Genomic DNA, 12,751 nt, shown 5'->3' on the forward strand with positions numbered 1-12,751 from the left:
TCTCTTTCCCATTTCTTCCTATCTTCTTATTTCCTTCTTTCCATTTCTTCCTATCTTCTTATTCTCTCTTTCCTTTCTCCTATCTTTATTCTCTCTTTCATTTCTCCCTATTCTCTTATTCTCTCTTTCCATTTTTCCTATCTTTTATATTCTCTCTTTTCCAATTTTTCTTCCTATTTCTTATTCCTCTCTTTCCCTCATTTTCTCCTATCTTCTTATTCTCTCTTTCCATTCTTCCTATCTTCTTATTCTCTCTTTCCATTTCTCCCTATTTCTATTTTTTTCATTTTTCCTATCTTCTATTCTTCTTCCCATTTTCCCTATCTTCTTATTCTCTTCTTTCATTTCTTCCTATTTCTCATTCTCTCTTTCCATTTTCCTATCTTCTTATCTTCTCTTTCCAATTTCTCCTATATCTCTTATTCTTCTTCTTCCATTTCTCTATCTTTCTTTCTCTCTCCATTCTTTCTTCTTCTTTATTCGTCTCTTTCCCATTTCTTCTATTCTTATTTTCTTTCCATTTCTTTCCTATGCTTCTTATTCTCTCTTTCGCATTTCTCTTATCTTCTTATTCTCTCTTTCCATTTTTTCTATCTTTTATTTCTCTTCTCCATTTCTCCTATCTTCTTATTCTCTCTTTCCATTTCTTCCCATCTTCTTATTCTCTCTTTCCATTTCCTTCCTCTTCTTATTCTCTCTTTCCCATTTCTCCCTATCCTCTCTTATGTCTCTCTTTCTGCATTTCTTTCTCTATCTCTTATTCTCTCTTTCCATTTCTCTATTTTATTCCTCTCTTTCTATTTCCTTCTATTTCTTATTCTCTTCTTTCCCATTTTTCCTCTATTTCTTATTCCTTTTCCTTTTTCTTATCTTCTTATTCTCTCTTTCCCTTTCTCCATCTCTGTTTCCTCTCTTTCATTTTCTCTTTTCCTCTTTATTCTCGTCTTTCATTTTTCCTATCTTTTTTATTCTCTCTTTCCATTTCTCCTATCTTCTTATTCTCTCTTTCCCATTTCTCTATCTTCTTATTCTCTCTTTCATTTTCCTATCTTCTTATTCTCTCATTTCTCCTATCTTCTTATTCTCTCTTTCCATTTCTCCTATCTTCTTATTCTCTCTTTCCATTTCTCTCTATCTTCTTATTCTCTCTTTCCATTTTCCTATCTTTTATTTCTCTTTCATTTCTCCCTATGCATCTTATTCTCTCTTTCCATTTCTCCCTATCATTTATTTCTCTTTCCATTTCTTCTATCTTCTTATTCTCTTCCTTTCCCTATTCTTCCTATCTTCTTATTTTCTTTCCATTTTCCCATCCTCTTATTCTCTCTTTTTTCCATTTTCCCTATCCCTTATTTCTCTTTCCTTTCTTCCTATTTCTTATTCTCTCTTTCCCATTTTTCCTATCTTCTTATTCTCTCTTTCATTTTTTCTATCTTCTTATTCTCTCTTTCCATTTCTTCTATCTTCTTATTCTTTCTTTCCCAATTTCTGCCTATCCTCTTATTCTCTCTTTCCATTTCCTATCATCTTATTCTCTCTTTCATTCTCCCTATCTTTTATTCTCTCTTTCCATTTCCCTATCTTCTTATTCTCTCTTTATTTTCTTCTATCTTCTTATTCTGTCTTTCATTTCTCCTATCTTTTATTCTCTCTTTCCATTTCTCCTATCTTCTTATTTCTCTTTCCATTTCTCCTATCTTTCTATTCTCATCTTTCCCATTTCTTCCTATCCTTTTATTCTCTCTTCCATTTCTCTTATTTCTTTATTCTCTTTTTCCATTTTTCCTATCTTCTTATCTCTTTTCCATCTTCTCCCTATCTCTTATTCTCTCTTTTTATTTCTCCTATCTTTATTCTCTTTTCCATTTCTCCTATCTTCTTATTCTCTCTTTCCCATTTCTCTTTCCTTTCTTATTCTTCTTCTTCTTTCCATTTCTTATTCTTTTTCATTCTTCTACTTCTATCTCTCTTTCCCTCTCTATCTTCGTTTTTCTCGCTTTCATTCTCCCTATCTTCTTATCTCTCTTTCCATTGTCTTCTCTTTTTATTCTCTCTTTCCCATTTCCGCTATCTATTATCTCTTTTCCATTTTCGTATCTCTTATTCTCTCTTTCCATTTCTCCATATCTTCTTATTCTCTCTTTCATTTCTTCCTATCTTCTTATTCTCTCTTTCCCATTTTCTTCCTATCTTCTTATTCTCTCTTTCCCATTTTTCCTATCTTCTTATTCTTCTTTCCTCATTTCTCCTATCTTCTTATTCTCTCTTTCCATTTTCCCTTTCCCTCTTCTTCTTCTTTCCTATTTCTTCCTATCTTATTCTTCTTTCATTTCCCTATTTTATTCTCTCTTCCTATTCTCCTATCTTCTTATTCTCCTTTCCATTTCTTCCTATCTTCTTATTCCTCTCTTTTATTTCTCCCTATTTTATTCTCTCTTCATTTTCCCTATCTTCTTATTCTCTCTTCCATTTCTTCCTATCTTCTTATTCTCTTTTCCATTTTCCCTATCTTTTTTCTCTCTTTCCATTTCTCTATCTCTTATTCTCTTTCATTTCTCCTATCTCTTATTCTCTCTTTCCATTTCTTCCTATCTTCTTATTCTCTCTTTCCATTTCTTCCTATTTTCTCTATTCTCTCTTTCCCATTTCTCCTACCTCTTATTCTCTCTTCCCATTTTCCTCGCTCTTTCTCTTTCTTTCTCTACTTCTTATTCTCTCTTTCCCATTTCTTCTATTTTTATTCTCTCTTTCTTTTTTCCTATTTCTTATTCTCTCTTTCCATTTCTCCTATCTTCTTTATTCTTTCTCTTTCCATTTCTCTATCTTCTTATTCTCTCTTCCCATTTCTCCTATCATCTTATCTCTCTCTTTCCTTTTTCTTCCTATCTTCTTATTCTCTCTTTCCATTTCTCCTATCTTCTTTCTCTCTTTCCATTTCTTCCTATCTTTTATTCTGTCTTTCCCATTGTCTTCCTGTCTTCTTATTTCTATTTTTCATTTCTTCCTATTTCTTCTTCTCTCTTTCCATTTCTCTATCTTCTTATTCTCTCTTTCATTTCTTTATTCTTTTCTATCTTTCCCATTTCTTCTATATTCTTATTCTCTCTTTCCATTTCTTCCTATCTTCTAATTCTCTCTTTCCCTTTTCTATTTCTTTTCTCTTTCATTCTCCCTTTTCTATTCTCTTTCCATTTTCTATCTTCTTATTCTCTCTTCCCATTTCTTCTTCATCTTATTCTCTTCTTTCCATTTTTCTCCTATCTTCTTATTCTCTCTTTCATTTCTCCCTATCTTCTTATTCTCTCTTTCCATTTATTCTATCTTTTATTCTTCTTTCCATTTCTTCCTATCTTTACTTATTTCTCTTTCCCATTTCTCCTATCTTCTTATTCTCTCTTTCCATTTCTCCCTATCTTCTTATTCTCTTTCCTTTTCATTTCTTATTCTTCTTTCATTTCTTCTATTTCTATTCCTCTTCCCATTTCTTCCTATCTTCTTATTCTCTTCTATTTCTCCCTATTACTTCCTTATTCTTTCTTTCATTTTCTCTATCTTCTTATTCTCTCTTTCCATTTTTTCTATCTTTATTCTCTCTTTCCATTTCTCCTATCCTCTTATTCTCTCTTTTCCATTTCTCCCTATCTTTATTTCTCTTTCATTTCTTCCTATCTTATTATTCTCTCTTTCCATTTCTTCCTATCTTCTTATGTCTCTCTTTTCCATTTCTCCCTATCTCTTATTCTCTCTTTCCCTTTTTCCCACTCTTATTCTCTCTTTCCATTTTCCCTATCCTCTTATTCTCTCTTTCCATTTCTTCCTATCTCTTATTCTCTCTTTCCATTTCTTCTATCTTCTATTTCTTCCATTTTTCCTATTTCTTATTCTCTCCATTTCTTCCTTCTTCTTATTCTTTTTCCATTTCTGCTATCTCTTATTTCTCTTCCATTTCTCCATATCTTTATTCTCTCTTTCCATTTCTCCCTATCTTCTTATTCTCTCTTTCATTTCTCACTATCTTCTTATTCTCTCTTTCCATTTTTCCTATTTCTTATTCTGCTCTTTCCATTTCTTTTCTTCTTATTCTCTCTTTCCTTTCTTCTATCTTCTTATTCTCTTTCCATTTCTCCCTATTTCTTATTCTCTCTTTCCATTTCTTCCTATCTTCTTATTCTCTCTTTCCATTTCTTCCTATCTTCTTATTCTCTCTTTCCATTTCTTCATATTCTTATTCTCTCTTGTCCATTTCTTCCTATCTCTTATTCTTCTTTCATTTCTCTCCTATCTTCTTATTCTCTCTTTCCATTTCTTCCTATCTTCTTATTCTTCTTCCATTTTTCCTATATCTTATCTCTCTCTCCATTTCTCCCTATTTCTTATTCTCTTTTACATTTCTCCCTATCTTCTTATTGCTCTCTTTCCATTTCTTCTATCTTCTTATTCGTGTCTTTCCATTTCTTCCTATCTCTCTTATCTCTCTTTCATTTTTCCTATCTTCTATTCTCTCTTCCATTTTCCCTATTTGACTTATTCTCTCTTTCCCATTTCTTTCTATCTTCTTATTCTCTCTTTCCATTTCTTCCTATTCTTCTTTCTCTCTTTCCATTTCTCCCTATATTTCTATTCTCTCTTCCTATTTCTTCCTATTTCTTATTCTCTATTTCATTTCTTCCTCTCTTCTTTTCTCTCTTCCTTTCCTTCCTCTTCTTTTATTCTCTCTTTCCATTTTCCTTCTCTTATTCTCTTTCCTTTCCCCTATTCTTCTTATTCTCTCTTTCCATTTCTTCCTATCTTATTATTCTCTCTTTCCATTTCTTCCTATCTTTTTCTCTCTTTCCATTTCTTCCCTATCTCTTATTCTCTCTCCATTTCTTCCTATCTTTTTTCTCTCTTCCATTTCTTCCTATTTCTTATTCTCTCTTCTCATTTCCTCCCTATTCTTATTTTCTCTTTCCCATTTCTTCTATCTCTTATTCTCTCTTTCCATTTCTCCTATCCTTTATTTCTCTTCCATTTCTCCCTATCTTCTTATTCTCTCTTTCCATTTTCCTACTATCTTCTCTTTTCCATTTCTTTCTTCTTATTCTCTCTTTTCCATTTCTTCCATGCTTCTTATTCTCTCTTTCCATTTCTTCCCTATCTCTTATTCTCTCTTTCATTTCTCTTCTTTTTCTTTCTCTCTTTCTTCTCCCTATCATCTTATTCTCTCTTTCCTTCTCCTATCATTTATTCTCTCCATTTCTCCTATCTTCTTATTCTCTCTTCTTCCATTTTCCCTATCTTCTTATTCTCTCTTTACATTTTCCCTATTTTTATTCTCTCTTTCCATTTCTCCTATCTCTTATTCTCTCTTTCCTTCTTCCTATTTCTTATTCTCCTTTCCCATTTCTCCCTATCCTCTTATTTCTCTTTCCATTTCTCCTCTCTTCTTATTCTCTCTTTCATTTCTTCCTATCTTCTTATTCTCTCTTTCCATTTTCTTCCTATCATCTTATTCTCTTTCCATTTCTCCATTCTCTTATTCTCTCTTTCATTTCATCATCTTCTATTCTCTCTTCCCATTTCTCCTATCTTCTTATTCTCTCTTTCCATTTTCCTATCTCTTATTCTCTCTTTCATTTTCTCCTATCTTCTTATTCTCTCTTTCCATTTTCCCTATCTCTTATTCTTCTTTTCTCAAATCTCCCGATCCTTTTGCTCAACTCTCTGGTGCCTATTTTCTTCCTTTCCCCTTCTTCATGTCGCTCTTTTCCTCCGCTCTCTCCCCCACTTCTCTCCATGTCCCTCGTTATTCTCCTCTCCTCCCACTTCTTCCATTCCTTTTTCCCTTCTCCCATTCTCTCCATGGTGCCCTCGTTTTCTCCTCTCTCCCCAATCTCTCCATGGTGTTCCCTCGTTCTTTTCTCCCTCTTCCCCACTTCTCTCATTGCCCTCGTTTTCTCCCTCTCTCCCCACTTCTCTCCCTGGTGCCCTCGTTTTCTCCCTCTCTCCCCCACTTCTCTCTGGTGCTCGTTTTTCTCTCTCTTCCCCACTCTTCTCTCCATGGTGCCCTCGTTTTCTCCCTCTCTCCCTTCTCTCATGGTGCCCTCGTTTCCCTCTCTCCCTCTCCCCACTTCTCTCCATGGTGCCCTCGTTTTCTCCCTCTCTCCCCCACTTCTCTCATGGTTGCCCTCGTTTTGCTCGCTCTCTCCCCACTTCTCTCCATGGTGCCATCGTTTTCTCCCTCTCTCCCCACTTCTCTCATGGTGCCCTCTCGTTTTTCCCTCTCTCCCCCACTTCTCTCCATGGTGCTCGTTTCTCCCTTCTTCCCCCAACTTCCCTCCATGGTGCCCTCGTTTTTTCCTTCTCCTCCCCTTCTCTCCATGGTGCCCTCGTTTTCTTCCTCCTCTCTCCCCACTTCTCTCATGGGTGCCCTCGTTTTCTCCCTCTCTCCCCCACTTCTCTCCATGGTGCCCTCGTTTTCTCCCTCTCTCCCCCACTTCTCTCCAGCTCCTTTTCTGGACCATTTCTAATCTCTTCCAGCGACTGTTCTAAACAAATCAATAGAGCTATAATAGCACTGCTCACGCTTTGTCATTTTTATATCATTAGTTTTCTTTTTATACGCGCTTACTCTCATGCATCAAGAGAGGGGAGGGCAGGGGGAAGGAGTGAATACAGTAGAGCACGCTCCAAAACTTTATTTAGTGTTCTATGAATTTCAGATCAGTTATGTTTCATAATGACACAGCAGTGCGGTTTGCAGAGAGGGGGGAGGCAGTAGGCGTAGGGTAATGGGGGGCAGGGGTGGCGACGGAGAAGGCAGAGGGAGAAAAGGGAAAAATCGATAGGAGCAGCACACTTATCCCCGGCATGGCGGAGAGTGGATCTATTGTGGAGGAATTATGATTTATGTCAGGGGTGGAAGGGCCGTCAGGGTGCGTCAGGGACGGAGGTGTGCGCCAATAATGATTAATGCCCCCCCCTCGGTTCCGGAGACAACCCAGCCTGCACTGCTCTCCCTCTCCTTTCCTCACTCCCTCTCTCTTTCTCCCTCTCTCTCTCACCCCTTTTTTCATTATTTTCCCTTCTCTCAGGTCTCCAATACCTCTCCTTTCATTTACAAAGAAGGCCTGCCCCCTCTCTCTCCTGTCTGTTGGCTGTGCATGGTGTGGGTGATGGATTCTTGGCTCCCCAGCTGTGGGGCTGCAGGACAGGGACGGTCACTTTTAAGCTGGACGTCAGCACTTTGTCTCTGCCAGGCCTGTCAGCACTCACCACACTGCATGGCAGAGAGGAAGCAAGGCGGAGAAAGGGAGAGAGAGAAAGAGATGGACAGAGCCATAGAGGGACCCTGATGAAGGGAATTAATAGATGGAAGAGGCCTGGATGGCGGGGGACGGAAAGAGAAATGAAGCAAAAGGAGAGGGAGAGCTTGTCTCCTCTGTCATGCCCTGGCTGTGGCAGGCCGTAGAGACAACTCAGTGATGTGAGTCTGTCTGTGAGCCTGAAGAAAGAACCATACCACGACACAACATACACGTCTGTCATGACAGAGGACCTGTAACTGTAAAATATCTCAACCTTAATATCACTTTCAACTGAATGCTAAAAGCAACCCATTCACTAATGTCCTACAGTACAATATTATATCCAAATAATAATACATAGAGATAATAATAGTACATATTAAGAAGTCTGCTGAGAGTCTCTCGCCTCTTTTGAATACAGTCAACATTGTCCTATTCTTTGCAGAACCAAGGATATCTGAAACACCACTGAATGGGGTCAAGTCTTCTCAGCGTCCATTTCTATGTCCTTGTGCTTGGTTTCAATTACCGATTGGTCAACATTCAAAAACTAAAGCTATTATGGAGCTCATTGAACTGAATACAGGGAGAGGAATGAAAAACATGTTAATGCAATGACAATCTTTTCCATATCACCTCTGGTCCACTTAAAAGAAAAAAGAAGAAGAAAAGTAGGGGAGATTGAAATTCGATGAGCGATACAGCACACCCAGAAGACATCCGTAGTGCATGTTGCTCCACTTTGTGTGGGCTATTCAAGAGGAACCTTAGTGTGGAAGGCAGCCTTTGGAACGGAGTCTCATTATTACCTGTGAGGCAGGGGCGCCCTGTGAACTATTCTAATGTGTGGCCGTGTGAATGAGACTGGGGGTAAGGGAGGTGGGGAGGGGAGAGGGTGGTGTTACAGTCTATTGTGTCCAACCACTACTTGAGTCTACATCTCAGCAACATTTGAGGATGGGCATCGCAGTTATCTGTCTCAGCCCCGAGAGAGTAAGACTAGGTCACCACTCACACACACTCTAAAATAAATAAACTTATTTACCAGAGAAAAAAGACAAAAGAAAAGAGGCAGGGTAAGAAAATCATCTCTATTTTCTCTCCGGATGCGAGAGAGTGGGAGGCAGAGATACAGGCAGGTAGGACTGAATAAACAGAGGGAGAGAGAAATAGAAAGAGAGAGGTAGAAGAATAGATGTGGAGCGCACAAGGGGCACTGGGTACAAAAGCGAGGCTGTGGGGGGAAGGTAGGGACGACAGGGGAGGGAGCGGGGCTGAAAACCTAATTTCCACCCTCCACTGCCTCTCTCTGCCTTCTGTAAGAGATTACCCTACAGCGCACGAGACGAGGGGGGTGCAGCACCCTTACTGGGGGAGAAGCGGGCGGGGGGGGGGGTCACAAAAGTACACACACACACGAAAATGACATCCTAACGAGTTCATACGGAAAATATACAATATATACTGACACATATTTACTAAATAACAAACAGAAAATCTACTTTGCAATACCCAACACACCTTTAACTGGCCTTCTATTATCACTGAGTTAATTAAGATATTAATAAGAGAGAAAGAGAGGTGTGTGGTGTGTGTGTGTGTGTGTGCGTGCGTGCGTGCGTGCGTGTGCCAGCCTTGAACGTCTGGCGTGAGATGCGGCACCAGGGCCAGTACTATCTCACCAATCAATAACAAATCAGGCAGCTCCAGAGAGAGTAGGAAGAATAGAGAGGAATGGAGGGGACAAAAGGACTGTTCCTACACCCTGTCTATAGCATGAGGATGTCTGACTGTCTATCCCTCACACCTACATCCACCCACCCATCCATCCCATGTGTGCATGTGTTTTTTTCTAAAAGTGTCTAGTATGAGTGGCTACAAGTAAACACAGGCATCTAGACAGCCTTTCCTGTCCCTCCAATGTCTCTCTACCTCCATGTTGTCCTTCAACTCTACACCATCCTCTGCTGCCTCATCTCTCCTCCTGTTTATTCTGTCCATCACACCACCGGCTTTCAGATCACAGAAATGAAGTGGTTGGAGGGATACTAAGGAATAGACGGTTATTTCAAATGGAAGATTTGGTCATAAAATCCAGGGAATTTTTTGAAAGGCTGGATTGTGGGAATTGTGCCAACTGAATGAGAGTGATATAGTGACACTCGGCTAGCCATAGTGTCTGGGATAAGAGCTGCAATGGAAGCTAGCTGTTCTGCTGCTCAAAACATGCCTCCACAGTGTCAGCTATCAACTGTAAATATAGAACTATGCATGCCGATGACATACATCACCTTAATGGGTGGACAGTTGAGAAAGGCTCCAGCTAGCACTTTGTTAAAGAATAGTATACGTTACAGTATGTGTTTGTAAAAGCAAGGACATGTTGTGTTGTGATGATAATGTTACCCACCTCATCAATTAGTAGAGTGGCGCCACATGGCGCCGGATAGCACTTTACTTAAGAAAGGCACGATGTTTAGTGATAAGTCATGTTATAGTTTCCAGCTGGAGATGCTCACATACAATAGCTGTGGTTATTTGGAGCCCAATGGGGGGTGAAATACACGACAGACACGACAGACACGACAGACACGACAGACAGGTGGGTTGACAACGTCACGACAATGATACACACGCATCTTGGAGGCTAAAGGCAGTGTGTTGTTATGATTCTGAAGGGTCAGATAGCTAGAAACAATGACAAGAAGCTGCCATGTGGGGAATCGTTTCAGCTACTTGATAGCTTGTCTGTGTTTTGGGGAGACTTATGTCACATCAATGCTAATTTGGCAGATATTTGCTAGCTAGCTAACCAACAACTGTAACAATTTATTTGAGAGACAACAAGTTGCGCACGCATCGATTTTGTTGGCAAACAACCCGCCCGTCTATATGGCTCAGCAGTGTCTATGGTATAGTAGAGTATACTGTCTATCCAAACCCAAAGGTGCTTTGAAAGATTTTGACTCAATGTAAAGTAGAGCCCCTTCAGTACATGGATAATCAGGAGCTCATCTATGTGTGGCTAAATATAGGGCTGTGACACTCAGAGTCAGAGGTCCGTGCCTCTCGGGCTGGCCGCCAGGAGGCTGCTATTCCACAGTTTGATCTAATTTATTACTGGCTATTAAAAGTGAGGGTTGGTTGGTGATGCTACAGGCTGGTACAGTCAGAGAGAGGATGTGCCGTGTTGCATTGGGTGGAGCGGGGGGGGGTAGCGTTAAAGTCTTTACCACACTGTTGGCGAGGAGGAAGGATGGGAGAGAGGAAAGAAGAAAAGAGATGGTGTCACATCGGCGGTGAAAATAGAGCAGATCCCAGGGTGAAACTATTACAGCCTGTGAATTATAAAACTATTAACCAGAATGTAACTTCCAATTAAAAGATGATTCAACAGCGAGATCTGATGGATGAATTTTGATTAAGTGAGGACTCCATTAGGAGCGTAGGGAGATGGACGCGGGTCGACGGCACCGCTACTTAAGAGGCAACGGTCTAATAAAGATTTGTCTCTTTTTGGGGAAAATTAAGGTTAATTACTTTAAATAACATGGCTAGGAGCACACTAAAAAACACATGTTTTATTCTCAGGACATTTAGGATAGAGTATGGGCCATGCTCGTCTGGCTGAGAATACCACGGCAGGTAATTATCGGTTAAGCATACATACAGTACACAAACACACACACACACACACACACACACACAAACAAACACACACACACACACACAAACACACACACACACACACACACAAACTCACACAAACACACACAATATATACACCCATTTAAAAAACATATACCCGTGTGTGAGTCCAGGGTCCGGCGAGCCCCATGGCTCTGTCACACTGTTGTGATTACTGATGATGTCTGCCATTGCCCATTGATTGGTCAAACACCAGAGGGGGGAGTGGATGGTTATAAAGGGACACAGCTGGGACCAGCTGCTACAGGTCTCTGTGAGTTTACACACACATTCACAAACCACAGAGTCAAATACACTCACTGTATGGCACTATACTCATACATAAGTTGGTTCAACAGTCCACATCTTCCTCTCAGACACAAGACACGCATACATCAAATCTATTCTTGTCTGTATACCAATACATCAAGAATACAGAGGCTTTCACGCACTTCAAATTCATACAGTCATGCCAATTCATACAGTATAGTAACTTTATGCTGCAGATTTACTACTGAGTCTAATACTAACAAAGGATGCTGTTTTCTAGGCTTGTTTTGATACCAAGACACCCTCAGCCACAGCAACACACAGCCTTAGCGACCATACTGACTGTCATGTAATCAATGTACATTTCCCACTCATTCGATTTGTTTATAAAYTCTGTGACAGCTTTGACCACTGAGGAGACTCTAAAGGGGGGATACGCTACTCGGGTGTTGGGTGGATCCCATTCTGTTCTCCCTTTCACAAGTTACTCTTAAATTTGTAACCGAGGAGGAGAGTAGGTACCGGCCCTTTCTGAGGGAAGAGGAGGAAGAAAGGAGGAGGAGTAGGAGGAGGAGGAGGAGAGGAGAGAGAGGGCTTGTCGGCTGTGTAATTGACAGTGACAGAGAGCAGTCAGCCCTGATTAGTTCAGGCTTGGTAAGCAGTTCATTACCAGCTGGGATTGAAGGGGTGGGATGGAAAGTGGGAAGAAGAGAGGAGAGGAAGAGGAGAGGAAGAGATGTGAAGAGATGTTGGCTGAGCCTGGCCACTGTGTCCCATAATTAGAGAATACAGACAGGGGTCATCACAACATGGCTGATTACTCCTCTGGCTTTAATATATTCTTTACGCTGTGCGATCACTGTTCTCCTCTGGGGTCCTTGTAGTTACTGTGGAATAGAATGTGGTACTGGTCTGTACTGGTACTGGTACTGATCTGGATCTTCAGATCTTGTGCATGACAGAGGGAGTGAGCTGCAGTGTGATGTGGTTAGCTTGCAGCAGACAGACTTGTTAGTGGGCCTATACACACACTACAAGATCAGTAAACCATAGCAGGAGATTTCAGAAGGGGGGTAGAAGGGTTGGTGGGTGAAGAGATGCTCACAGCAGCCGCTGGGCAAATAACTTATGGTAGTTTGAAATTAGAAAATGCACGCGTTCCGCACAGGGCAAACAGGCGGGTGGCGATTCAATCATGTGCTCTAATGTTCTACTTGCCATACGGCACACAGAACCCTCCCGGCACTAAGCTCTTGGTAAAACACTGGGGGGTGGGGATGGGGATGAGAGGAGATGTGGACCGAGCCTCACGGTGGTGAGTAAACACTATAGGGTCTCTCCCCCTCTTCCTCCCTTCCTATCTTTCCTCTCCATCTTCTAAAATTGTGTTCTGCATTGTCTCCCCTCAGTCGGCTGAAATCTCCCAGAGCTAGTTTGAGTGTGCAGGTCCGTGTGCAGGTGCGTGTGCAGGTGCGTGTGCAGGTCCGTGTGCAGGTCCGTGTGCAGGT

The sequence above is a fragment of the Salvelinus sp. IW2-2015 genome, linkage group LG4p, assembly GCF_002910315.2.
Source record: "Salvelinus sp. IW2-2015 linkage group LG4p, ASM291031v2, whole genome shotgun sequence".
In the NCBI taxonomy this organism is placed as follows: Eukaryota; Metazoa; Chordata; class Actinopteri; order Salmoniformes; family Salmonidae; genus Salvelinus; species Salvelinus sp. IW2-2015.